This window comes from Pinus tabuliformis, chromosome 1_1, assembly GCF_031772625.1.
Source record: "Pinus tabuliformis cultivar Carrire ecotype Pingquan chromosome 1_1, CPIR1, whole genome shotgun sequence".
Taxonomy (NCBI): domain Eukaryota; kingdom Viridiplantae; phylum Streptophyta; class Pinopsida; order Pinales; family Pinaceae; genus Pinus; species Pinus tabuliformis.
In genome coordinates, this window is record NC_142297.1 from 627,210,887 (window position 1) to 627,225,373 (window position 14,487).

Below are 14,487 nucleotides of genomic sequence, written 5' to 3' on the forward strand. Positions count from 1 at the left end.
TGTATCACGCTGATTTGATGATCTTGCAGACAAGGTATCCTCCCTGAGCTATACTGAGGTACGTCAACTTATTGTGATTTGGTTAATCTGACATATTATGCATTGCAGGAAGAGAAAGATCAAATGGCTAGCAAGATGGTTGACAACAAGGACTCTCCCTATGAATCTGAAGAGTAGCATGGTGTTGGGAACTCTTCAGATTTGACAGTTACATTGAGAAGCTTGAAGGAGGAGATAAGGATTTGTAAGGCGGATAATGATTGGATCATAAAGGCACAAGAGAGGCAAACAGAGGTGAATGCTATACTTCTTCAGATTTTTTCGAACTTGCAGCGACAAGGTCCGCTTCGGATCAACCATGGACATGAGGATAAAACTAATGGGGCATATGGTAGTAGATCTCCTGGTAGACACAAGTCGAATAGATATGATACAGTGAGATATGGCAGGTTGTTGGACACTTTGGAAGGGAGGGGCAGTGAGTATAAGTATTATTCGAGTTTTGGTTCTGATAGACGTCATGATCATCGTTGTTATCATCCTTATAGGAGGAATGATAGGGGATACTTACCGGATGAATTCAAGAAAGCAAAACCACCTAATTTTGATAGAGATGTGAAGAAGCCAGAAGATGCAGAGGCTTGGATACTTGGGATGAACAAATTCTTTGAGATACATGAGTACACGGATAACATGAAGGCCAGAATAGTTATCTTCAACTTGAAAGGTAAAGTAGACATCTGGTGAGAAGATGTTAAGTCGTTTAGAGACATAAGGACAAATTACTTGAGCTGGCAGGAGTTCAAGAGACTTTTGAGGAAGAAGCACTTGTCAGAAATGTATTGTGATAGTAAGGCAAAAGAATTCTATGAGTTAAATATGGGATCAATGACATATGAAGAGTACACGACCAAGTTTATGGAATTATTGAGGTATGTACCATATCTTATTGACGAGAAGACTAAAGTTTAGATATTTGTCAATGGTTTTCCATTAGTATTTAGAGATTGGATTGAGTATGATGAGCCTCGGTCACTTGAGGAATTTATTGGGAAATTCAAGCATTGTTATGAACAATGAAAATATAAGAATGAATCTCAACATGGATAGAAAGGAAAGGACAAAGGTAAAGGTAAATGGCAGCCTAAGAGGACAAGACCTCAACACGTAGATGAGAAAGAGAAGGTGGCACAACAAAAGAGATTTAATGCAGCTAGACAGGGACATGAGTCGTAGCAGCAGCATAGAGGTGTTGGTACTAGTCAGTTGGAGTGTTGGACATATGGCAAGGAACACCTTAAGAGAGATTTTCCATAGAATCAGGGAGGTAGGCCTTAGATATATAGTGCACAGGAGGCACATACTGTTGGCGACATTGGTTAGAGTATTCCACGTATCTATGCAGCAGTGGACAACACGCAAGAAGAACACCAGGCATCTATCATTGAGATGGACGGTAAGCTTTGTGATCAAGTTATTTTTATTTTGATTAACCCTGGATCCAATTATAGCTATGTTAGTCCTGACTTGGTGGATAAGTGTGGTTTGAATAAGGAATTGCATGCAGAGTCTTGGTTAGTGCAGTTGGATACAAGTATAAAGAAGCGAGTTCATCATTGGGTAAGATCTTGCACATTTGATTTAAATGGTATGCCTACATCAACACATTTGATTTAAATGGTATGCCTACAACAACACATTTGAATGTGTTACCGTTGGGATTGTACAGTATGTTGTTGGGCACGAATTGGTTGTATCTACATAGAACTAAGGTTTACTGCTATGACAAATCCATTGAGTGTGTTGATGACAATGGAGAACCAAGAGTCTTGCAAGGTAAGAATAAATCCACATTAGTTAGGATGGTGACAATTAGGCAAGCAAAGTGTAGCCGCATAAAAGGGTGCAAGCTATTCGCAGTACATATTTCTAGTGATAAGGATAATGAGGTTGAGGATGTAGAAGTGTTAAACACATGTCTAGTGCTGCAGCAGTTCAAATATGTATTTCTTGAGGACATTACAGAGTTTCCACCTCACAGGGAGGTAGAATTTTTGATTGAGTTAGTGCTAGGGTAGCTCCAGCATCGAAAGCACCTTACAGGATGAGCACACCTAATTTGGTTGAGTTAAAGTTGCAGTTGAAAGAAATGTTGGAGAAGGGATACAATGTTCTTGAAGATTGCCTTGAGATCAAAATACCATTAGGTACGCATTAAAGAGGACATTTAGAAGACTCCGTTCAGGACTAGGTATGGGCATTATGAATTTTTTGTTGTTCCATTTAGCTTAACTAATGCTCCAACTACATTCATGTGTTTGATGAATAATGTGTTGCTTCCATATTTGGATAAGTTTGTTATTGTGTTCATTGATGATATAATGGCATATTTTAAAAATCAGGAAGAGCACGTTGAACACTTAGCAGTAGTATTGAGATTGTTGAGGGATCCTTAGTTGTATGCTAAGCTCAACAAGTGTAGTTTCTTTCAAAATGTGGTGCACTACTTGGGACATGTTATCTCCAAGGAAGGCATTGTCGTAGATCAAGAGAAGATAAGGGCCATCATGGAGCAGGTAGCTCCTAAGAATGTGGATAGGTGAGATCTTTCATGGGTCTGGCAGGCTATCATAGGAAGTTCATCAAGAAATTCTCACAGATTTATTATCCCATTACATCCTTGCAGAGGAAAGGTAAGAAGTTTGAATGGACTGAGGAGTGTGAGGCTAGATTCGAACAACCTAAGCAGTTGTTGACACATGCACCAGTACTACATATTGCATATTCAGATAAAGAGTTTGTGGTATGCATAGATTCTTGCAAGAGAGGGCTTGGTGGAATCCTTATGCAGGATAGACAGGTGGTGTGTTATGAGTCTCGGAAACTAAACGAGCACGAGCAGAACTACCCAACACATGATCTTGAGTTAGCAACGATTATACATGCATTGAAGATGTGGAGGCATTATCTTCTTGGGAGGCAATTTGTGCTTATGAGTGATCACATTGGGTTGAGGTATTTGTTTGACCAGCCAAATCTGAATGCCAGGTAGGCTAAATGGTTGTCCACGCTCAGCGAGTTTGATTTCGAGATCCAATACATCAAAGGTAAAGAGAACAAGGTGGCAGATGCTCTCAGTAGATAGGTATAGGTACATCACTTGGCAACGTGAGCTCCTATGGCACAGACTTACAGGATAATATCTTGCAGGCACGACATCAGGATGTTAAGTATATGGAGATTGTGCACAAGCTACAGCAGGATGATAATACATGTAGTGGTACAAGTACACGTGGCAGTACAGGTACAGGTATAGGTGCAGGTGCACATGTTATGGATTATTGTCTTACAATAGATGGATTGGTCAGGTTCCAAGACAGGATATATGTACCAGGTAGCAGTGAGCTCAAGAAGGTGATCTTGAGGGAGTTTCATGTGAAACCATATTCAGGTCACCCAAGTTATCAGAAGACACTGACAACGATGAAGAGGTATTACTATTGGCCGCATTTGAAGAGGGATGTAGCAGAGTTCGTGGCTAGATGCTTTGATTTTTAGCGAGTCAAGGTAGAGTCTAAAAATCCAGTGGACTGCTACAACCGATCACAATTCCCGATTGGAAATGGGATGTTATTTTCGTGGAATTTATCACAGGGCTAACGAAGACAGTGAAGCGACATGATTCCATCATGGTCATTGTGGACAGGTTAACAAAGGTTGCACACTTCATTCCCTTGATGTCTACGTTCTCAGCTAGTGATGTTGCACACATATTCATCATAGATGTGGTTAGACTACATGGCGTTCCAAAGAAGATTGTGTCAGATCGGGATGCGAGGTTCACTTCCAAGTTTTGGAAGGTGTTATTTGCAGGTTTGGCCACAAAGTTGGCCTTTAACACAGCTTATCATCCGCAGACAGATGGATAGACAGAGAGGGTCAACGAGATATTAGAGGATATGTTGATGATGTATGTGATGCATTAGCAGAGGAAGTGGGAAGAGTATCTCCCTTTGGTAGAGGTCACACACAACAATGGTTATCAAGAGTCACTAAGGATCAGTGCTTTTGAGGCATTGTATCTGTGGAGTTGTAACACTCCCATCAGTTGGAGTGATCCAATTAGCAGAGTATTGATTGGACCAGATATGTTGACATACATGGAACAGGAGGTGCAGGTGATCAAGAAGAATCTAAAGGTAGCACATGATAGGCAGAAGAGTTATGCAAACAGGAACAAGTTGTTCAAGGAGTTCCATATTGGGGAACAGGTGTACTTGCACATCAAATCGAAGAAGAGCTCCTTGTAGATTGGATCATGTGCCAAGCTGGCACCATGTGTTGTTGACCCTTCAGTATCATTGAGAGGATTGGGCCAGTAGCCTATCAACTTGCATTTCCTCCGACAGTGAAATTCCATGATGTTTTATGTGTATCTCTGCTTAAGAAGTATGTTAAGGATGCTAAGCATGTAATTGATTGGTCTGTATTGCAAGTGGAATCAGATGGAGAATTTCAGTCGGAGCCTCAACGGATATTGCGAAAGAATGTGCTCATGCTCTAGAACTGAGTAATCGAGAAAGTTAAAGTGCAATGGAAGCACTTTGGGCCTAATGAAGCTACATGGGAGATGGTGAATGAGATGCATGCCATGTATCCTTCCTTTTTTGTCGTTTGAGGCAAGCAACTTGACATGGTGGTTTGGTATTTGCTTATGGTGGTCTGGTATTTTCTTATGGTGGCTCGATATATGCTTTATGATGGTTTGATATATGCTATATGATGTTTTGATATGTGCTTAGATATGATGACTAGTAAATGTTTGATATATGTTTTGGTACATGATTTGGCATATGTTTTGGTGTCTATATTTATGGTAATGTTGTTATATGTACCCATGTGTATAGATGTAAATACCGTAATGAGTTGTTTTATAAAGCTCCATTATGCGGTATGGGTGTCATGCCATTATGGTTATGTTATCATGTGGTTGTGTTATCATGATGTTATGATGTTATATGAGTTGGCACTTAGCAGGATGATCATTGTAAATACAATAATGAGTTGTGTTATAAAGCTCCACTATGCGGTATGTTATCATGTTGTCATGATGTTTTTCTCTTGAGCAGATCTTTCATTGTAAATACTGCATCGAGCTATGTTATAATGCTCCAGAAGCAGTATGTCTTCTTTCAGTAGGTTACTGAGGTATATGTGTGATTGAACATTGAGGACGGTGTCCCTCAAGGGGGAGGGTTATATAACAACCCTGGTGAAAATTCCATGTAACAAAAGTTAAAAACAATAACCATGGATGAATGGGACACTTATTCCAAGCTGAATGTTAGGAAAGATATCCTAGAGGATGTCCATTTGGTTGTTTATGGCTAAGGAAATTGGCAAAGGCAATGGCTAAGGCTTTAGACAGGCAAAATGGAATTTTGGCACAAATATTTATGAAAATAATGGAAATTAGGAGAAAAGGAAGGTGAAAGGTCACATGTTGCATGCGAGGAGGGTAATGAAGGAAAATAACGGAAAATGAAGAAAATAGAGGCCTTATTCATCAAAATTCTTCCGAGAATCAGTTGGTAACCTTTTGTCAGTTCAGTTTTGGAGCACTCTTATTATTATATATCTCTCTCTCTCCTACTCTTGGATACTTAGAGCTTTCTTGGATCACTTTGGCATTGGAGCAAGAAAGGCAAAGAAGGCAAGAGGAAGCAAAGATTTATCAGGGAAAGGTAGGATCAAGCAACTACAGTAGGTTTCATTGCAGGTATCGACTTGCATGTGTATTTTACTTGCTAGATTTGGCATGCATGACATTGCATGTGGTTCTTTTCTATCATTACATGGGTTTCTCCAGGTGTAATAGTGTTTTCAGCCTAGCCTTTCCATTTTCGAATAGCGATGGTGTGATGGAGTTATCATGTTTTGGTTGAGCTAGATTGCTAGATGGATTCAAAGTTGAGTGGGGTGGATCTCCGAATAATAGAGCACATGGCCTAGTAGTCCCTGAACCAGACTGTGGATCATGGTAAAGCCACTAGCCTAGTGACCCCTGAGCCAGACTGTGGGTTGCGATAAATCCAGGATTGTGTTGCCTCGGTGGCCCTAGGAATCCTTGCCAGTGAAAGGCAGGATATATGGTAAAGCCAAGAGGTGGTTTTCTCTCCGTTGGGGTTAGTAATCCCATGTTTTGGATATGCGGTAAAGCCTGGAGAGTGGGTCTCAGTTTAGGGCCTAGTGATTGGGTTTGGATTGCAGTAAAGGCTAAGAGACTAGGAGATAGGAAAATTCCTCACCGTGTAGGTGGAGAAATCTGGTGGCATCCATGCTTGTTTGGCCTAGTGATCGTTGGAGATCACAGTAAAGCCTATTATGATGTGTTCATTGTGTTGGCCTAGTGATTCAGGATGGATTACGTAAAGCTTGGTTTTTATTGATGAGGGTGAAGTGGTTTATCCTCAGTATGCCCTGGTTGAGTTCTTTTGGTTTGAGTACCACAATCATGCTTGGAATATGGCACATGGGTGAATGACTGAAGAGAGATTTGGCTCATCCATTTATGGTCGAGTGGAATGTGGTAGTCCCATCTCTCGTTGGTTCATTGCATTAATTAATTAGAAATGCATTCCATTGATTTTCATGTGTAAATTTACTGGTGTATATATGGATTTTGATGGCTGATATGTTTATTGCATTTATGTTCCTATTATGTTGGTTATATGCACATTTTATGACAACAACTATGTATGGATCTCAACATATTTTTTCTTGTATATGAATGGATAATGTGTCTATGAGCTAATAGAGGATAATGCAGCAAATGGCATGAGGGAACAATGGTTCATAGCGATTCTGAGATAAATATAATTATGTTGTTTACACTTGTAGATTACATGTCGATGATATGTTTGACGAAATACGTGTCATGGCCAGTAGGGGGCTCGTTAAGGTTATGTTGATCTTATTGCTTTTGCATCATTGCTTCCTTATACTTTTATTGATTTCAAGCTTTCATTCCATTCTGGGCAGTGATCTGGGATTTGGGCCTGAAAAAGTGATTTAAATCCTAGGGTCGCTGGCACAGAACTGGCAAGTTTGGTCCATAGTCACTGGCATGTAGGCCTATGAGAGTGACTTTAGGTGTTTGGTCACTCCCTTGCCAATAGCATGAGAGTGACTATGGCCTCAGAGGTACAAAATAGTAGCGGGACCCAGGGACAGGTTGTCTGAGTGGCTGACTTGTCTTTTGAGGGTCCCGTTGATGATGTTGGATGATTGTGTGTGATGTTTCGTCGATTCCACTTCCTTAAATTCACATAGGAGGTAGAATATGATCATAGTAGCCTTTCATCTCATGTTTACCCCAGTTGGCATTGTTACTTGGGTGGATGTGGGAGGAGGGTGTTACATCATCATTTGGTAAGTTAGATATGTAATCCTCATATTTTTTATGTATGAGAGAGAGAGTCATTTATTATGCATAGTAGTGATTTATTTGTTTCATAAATATATGGACCCTTGAGTTCAATATCTAGCCTTGTATCATTATTTCTTTCATCATTGGGTTTGTTGGTTGTGTAATCATTGTTTTAGTCATGCATGTAGAGAGTCATTTGTTGAAATAAGTCATTGGTATCAACCATTTATGGACCTTTGGGTGTCATTTATGTTGACCTATATTTTATTGATTAGCACATGTACTATCATCATAAGCCATGTACTTTCATGTTAATCATTTGGCTATGGAGTATTTGGTCCATGAGGGGTATCCTCTTGCATGTGGCAAGGAGGTAAAGGTAGCAGCAATGGTATTGTACAATAGACATCAAGAGTTATTTGTAACCCTAGTGCATGTCCGGGGGAGCATGTTCAGTGACAAGGTGGTCATTGTTGGCATTATTTTCATTGATGTCCCTCACTTGCAGGAGATACAAAGTGAGAAACATATTTCCTTGGTTTCTAATGTCTACTTGCAGGTGTTGTAGCTAGGAATGTTTCATCAGAGAAAATTAATAACAACATATTGGCATTTTCATGGTGGAGGAATGCCCATATGGTGCTCAATGTGTCCCATATGGTAATCAATGTCCCTTAGATGTCGATGAAGTGCTCCAAGGAGTGTAGGATGTTATCCCTATGTTAAGAAAAATCTAACCAATTTTTTCCTAGGAGGAACTTTATATGTAAATACAAATCAACGGTGTGCATATATTGATTAAACCTACTATAAGTATGACTAAAATCAAGCACCTAGTTAGCCAGATCCACCAAATTATTTTTTTTTTTCCCTGAAAGTTATTGTTGATGGGAGGCCCTTCCCTTTCCATGTGAGCAAGTTCCTTCTGGATGGGTCCCAAGGTGACGTCCCAAAATCGGTTGATGAATTCCTTAAGCCTATGATATGCACATGCATGTCCCTAAGAGGCTCCCTCTTGATAATAGCAACCTCTTAATGAATGCACACTCACTTACAAGGCATGACTCTAAACTAAAATATGATACTAAGAAGGACAAGGGAGAAGGCAAATAGGTAGGTGTTCACTTCAAGTGAAAGAGCCACAAAGGGGAGGGGAGGGAACACATAAGCAAGAATGAAAGGAGGAGAAGAGGAGGGGGAAGAGAAAGCCGCCAGCAAGCCATGAGGGAGCAAAGAGGGTGCAGAGATGGATATGAGCAAATGGAAAACCAACACAGGAGGACAACAAGAAATGAGCAACAATAAGCTATGGAGTAGAGTATTATACTAGAATGCCAGTGAAAGTGAAGAGGGGAATAGAAGTTCAAGAAATAAAAGAGACTAATGAGAAAAACAAGAACAAGTTGGAAAAGAATGAAAGGGTTGCAAAGCTGAATATAAGGACATGAATTAAGTGAAAAATTTTGTGCAAACCTAAAATTGTCAGACCATAGGAGTTTAATGGCCATAGAGGGTGGTGTCAACCTTGTTGTTTCCGCATGCACCCAACCCAGCATTCCAACCTACATGCTAATAAGATAATTCCATAAACAAAAACAAAATGCCTTAACTTTCCAACCTGAGGGGTAGGAGGAAAGCAACCATGTAATGCCAAGAATGTCAAATAATGTGACTAAAACTATAGCTACCAAGGATGAGAATGGAAGTCGTGATAGGGCCTGACCATACTTCACTGAGGTGAGCTAGCTAGAGCTCCCCATGGAGAGGGATTAGAGCAACATATGAGTTGACTAACTACAAGGCAAAGTGTTTGGTGATAGAATTTAGACAAGCTTACACAAGAAGGGGACCCAGATTTATAATAATACAAATGTTGTTCATTTCCCACATTGGGATGAGACTATCCTCGTAAAGAAACTCCTCCTTGAGGCGCTTGTGATGCATGGCCTCACGATGAGGATCCGACATAACTAACCGCCTCAGGGGAGGTGTTAATAACTTTACAATCATGGCTAGTAATAAGACTAAAAAAAGTCATAAGGGTATTTGTGCAAGTTGATTAGAGGTTGGAACAAATGGAAGAAAGGGTTGAAAGGTTATAAAAGAAGTTATTGAGTTGGTTAAGGGTTTGTTGTAGGGTTTGAGGAGCTACAATAGCAAGGTTTTAACAATTTCTTGGTATGTAAATTATTGTTTGTGTTTTATGGGAAAAGGACTGCCACAATATTTGTTTGGGCAAAAGAGGACTTGAAGGAATTTGCCTCATCACTAAGTAATTTAGTATGAGAAGAGACATTGTATTTTATGCATTGTACTAGGATATAAAGGGCTATTATCCCTAGTATGAGATCCGTAATATTTTTCTTGTCAATGGAAAAATAAGAAACAAGATTTGGCAATAAATATAGTATACTGTCATTGATTTAATTTGCCCAATTTTTATTGTGAAATTTGTTTAAAGTTAGGCACTTCCAATGTGTTTATGTTTCCTAGCTAAATCATAGAGTAGACCAGGGGTGCATGGATTTCTAACATGGTGTCATGGCTACTTTAAAGAGAAGTTGGGTTAGAAGTGTGCACAGAGATCAACTCTAAGAGGGAGATGAGTTGTCTTGTTGTTGAAGGAAGGAGAATTGGTCAAGATGGTTTCTGGCTTGAGGATCAATTGGAAGGGATGCCCAACTATATTTTGTGGAAGGAAAGAATCAAGATAATGTTTTTGATGAATGATTTGTGGGATTATGCCAACACTGAGATCAAGGCACCTACTGATGTGACAACTTTGGCTTTAAATAACAAAGTTGATGTGAAGGCTAAGTTGATGATTCCTGATGGAATCAAGGATCACTTGATACCTCATCTCATTGGGAAAGACACTACATGGAACATGTGGGAAGCTCTAAAATCATTGTTTTAGAACAAGAACACGAACAAGAACCAGAAGATGGTATTGAGATATAAGCTCAGGGACATCAAGATGGGAAATTCATAGAAAGTGAATTTGTATCTCACAAGGATTTTACGAGATCATGATGAGCTTGTAGCTATAGGGGGTAATGTGGAAGAATCATAATTGGTGAGGATTACGATAAAGGGATTCTCAGATAAGTGGAATCCATTCATCAAAGGAGAAGTCTCACGAGAGAATCTTCTAGATTGGAATAAATTATGGGATGATTTCATCCAGGAGGAACTTTGAGATGAGGATCTTCAGCAAAAGAATGACGTAGAGAATGTGGCCCTTTCCAATGAGCTAAAGAAGGGAAAATAGAAGTTCATCATCAAGAAGAAGGACTTAAGCAAAGTGAAATGCTTTGCATGTGAAGAGTATCATAATTATTCAAGCAAGTGTCTATAAAAGAAGAAGAAAGGAAGGAAAAGGAAGAATCCAAAGATGGTGATGGCTACTCCACCTACAGCCAGTGAGGATGAGATTACTAGGAGATTCGATGAGGAGTTTTCTCATATCTCTCATTTCTTTGGGAGCACCATTCGTGAGGGTGCTTGGTTCATAGATAATGAAGCATCAAAGCATATGATGGGAATGTGAGAAGTATTTGAGAACCTGACCAAGTGGGAGTCTGAGTTACAAATGGAAATTGTTGATAATAATAATCATACAGTATGAGGAACAGGGAATCTACCATACAAGATGGATTCAAGTGGATTTCTATGAGTCCAGGATGCATTTTGGGTATTGGATCTCAAATGAAATTTGCTTTTAGTCTTAAAAATTGAGGCCAAGGGGTTTGATGTTATATTTTGGGATGGTAAAGTGATGCTCAAGCTCATTGGATCTAGCTCTAGCCCTAGAGTGGTTCTTGGAGTCAGCAAGAATGGTCTATATAGGCTAAATATAATTCCTATAGACCAAGGAAAGAAGAAGTTTTTTGACACTCAGGGGAGTTTTGCAAATTTAGGAGAGTCAACAACCCCAGAAGAGTGCATCAAAAGAGAATTCCGCATCTAGAAAGGAGGAGCCATGGAATGGCTTATTTGGCTACGTGGAAAAGGAGGAGCGGGATGTTTCTAGTAGTAACGAAATTTCCAAGAAGGATCCTTTTCTTACAATAGGTTATGTTTCAATGACAAAGGATGAAGGATATGATGAATGTTGGAGAGCAATAGTGGAAGATGATTTTGTTCCTATGTGAGAAGCAAAGATACTTCCAAGGGATGGAAGTACCTACCTTGCTAAGGGCGAGTGTTGAAATTTGGTAGCATCAGGAGATACTCTCACATGCCCTTGGTTTTAGGCTTGTGAGAGAGAAACACCAACAAAGATGCATGTGCATGCTTTGCACCCAAAGTTATGGTTTTGGACCCAAATTGTGTGGGATTTGAACTCAACTAAATTTAATTTATTGATAAGGTTGTATAGGAGGTTCCTTGAAGGAAATAAGGGCTTCCTAAGTGACCTAAGAGACAATTATAAATATAGTAGCCAATGGAGAGGCTAATGGACAAGAGAGTGAAGTGCTATTACTGTTGTGTATGAGAAAGAAGGTAGAAAAAGGAGTTACAAGTGTATCCTAGCTAGAGGAGTGAGATGATAACTTGTTTTGAAGGACTAAAAGAGGTCACAACTTAAAGGGAGCCAAGCCACAACCAAGGATTAGTTGTTTGAGGTTTTTTGGTTGAATTGTGTCCGGTTTTGGAAGCTAAAGAAGGTCACATCCATAAGAAGGAGGTCATAGGCCTAGATAAGAAACATATTTGCTAATATAGTACACAAAAGGAAGTTATAGGATGGCCAATATCCTATAGTGACTAGTCATAGGACCGCAAGAAGGAACCACAAAGCCATAGGAAGGGGCACAAGTTACTAGAGGTCTTAGGTTTGTAGGTATAATGAAGTAGTTGCAAGCTTGATTAGCGCTAGCAACAAGACTGAAATAAGCTACAAATGTATTTTTGCAAGCATATTAGAGGTTGGAACACCTAAAAGTGAGGGATAAAAGGTCAAAAAAGGAGTTGTTGAGTTGGCCAAGGAGCTGCCAAATTGGCTGATGGTTTGTTATAGGGTTTGTGGAGCTAAAACAACAAGTTTTTAACAATTTCTTAGTATGTAAATTTTTTGTTTTTGTTTTTATGGGCAAAGGAATGCCACAATATTTGTTTGGGAAGAAGAGGACCTAAAGGAATTGGCCTCAACCCTAGATAATTTAGTCAAAGGAAAGAAATTTTATTTGGGCAATAAATATTGTGTACTGTCATTGATTTCACTACTAGTGTAATTCACGCTATGTAAAATTGTTTAAAGTTAGGCATTGCTATTGTGTTTATGTTTCCTAGCCAAGGCATAGACCAAACCTGGGGTGAGTGGATTTATAACAACATCTACATCATTTGTTTCGAGACTGCTTGCAGATATTTTGCTTTTATGTATTCTACCATGCTTGCTAGGGTTACTTCCTCCACATCCATTTTTTCTACATCGTCCTAGGCATCTCCCATAATTGTTTCTTTTTGCTTCTAGGTTGATTGTTCATGGCTCATATTGGTTGGTTTCTGGTGCCTTTGTTGTGATAAAGCTTCGATCTATATTTGGATCCAGAGAGTTTTTTTTTGTGTTAAGTTATTTGCATTTGCACTATTTGTTTTGGGATTGTTTGCTGATATTTTCCTTCTAGCTCTTCTACCATGTTTTCCAAGGTTACTTCCTCCACATCCCTTTCTTTTGCATTGTCCTGGTTATCTCTTGAAATTATTTCTTTGCTCCCGAGTTGTCTGTTTGTGGCTCTTATTAGCTGGTTTCTGGTGCCTTTCTTTTGATAGACTTTTGATTTGTATTTGGATACACAAAGTTCTTTCTTGTGTTGAGTTATCTGACATTTCCATGTCCTCTTATAAGGCTATGCATTTTTTCTTTGATTGCTCATTTTCCTTAGGAAAAGGGGCCTCTTGTTGGCGCAAATTTCTTCTTCGTTGTGCTACTCTCAAATCCCTCTACATATTTTTGCTACTATTTTTTCCTCAAAGAAAAATCATAATTTCCATTAATATTTGAAAATTACATATTGTAGATGCTTAAAGAAGCATATGTCGTAAGTTGTGGTGTGCCACCTTCAGTGTTAGGTCCCTATACTACTAGTGTAGCCCCTTATTGTTATTAGTGCAACCCCCTTATTGTATTTTTGTGCCCATGTACTCCCCATGTTGTTATTATTGTGCCCCATAGAAGCCCACTATTGTTATTGTTGTGCCCCTACAATATTATTGTTATGTAGGCTCTGATTATATTGGGACCACTTAGATGCCTATATATAGAAAGGAGGGTATTGTCATTTGTATCATCTTATGTAATGTAAAGGAGATTGCCCCCTCGAAGAGGCTGATTTTTAATTCGTTGATCTATCTTTTTCTGAGCTAGTTTCATAACATTTGGTATCAGAGCTTTGGATTCTAGGGTTTCTCTGTTCCAAACAGGTCATCGTGGAATTTTTGCTATAATGTTTTCTCTATGAAGTTTCAGAAGCTAAACAAAAATCCCATTTGAGCTGAAATTGTTTTAAACATTGGGTCCGAATTTCAGATCTTGTATCACTATTATTTCGAAGATATGATCTGAGGAAGTTAGGGTTTTTGCAAGCTCCAGAATTCCATCGCAAACAGGTCATCGTGGCATTTTCGCTATAGTTATTTTTCTACGAAGGTTCCGAATTTGAAATTAAAACCCATTTTAGCAGATAACTTGATGAAGTTCGGACCCAAATTTCATATCTTGTTTCGCTATAGTTTCAGAGATGTAATCCAAGAAAGTTAGGGTTTGTACAGGCTCTCGAATTACATCCCAAACAAGTGACCTTAGGAAAATAGTCATAACTTTCTCTCTGAGTATCGGATTTAAATTTCGTAAGAAGTTATAGAAAGAGGACAGACTGTAGTTTTTTGTGTGTCAATCTTATGTCTGAAGGTCGAAACAGTGAGATGTGGTAGGTCGTACAAGTTCGCTCTACTGAACTAGTCTATAATCAGGCCATCGTAGGAGATTTTTCATAACTCTTAATTGCAGAATCAATATTGATCAGACTGGTGGGGCTAGAAAGAGGACGTAG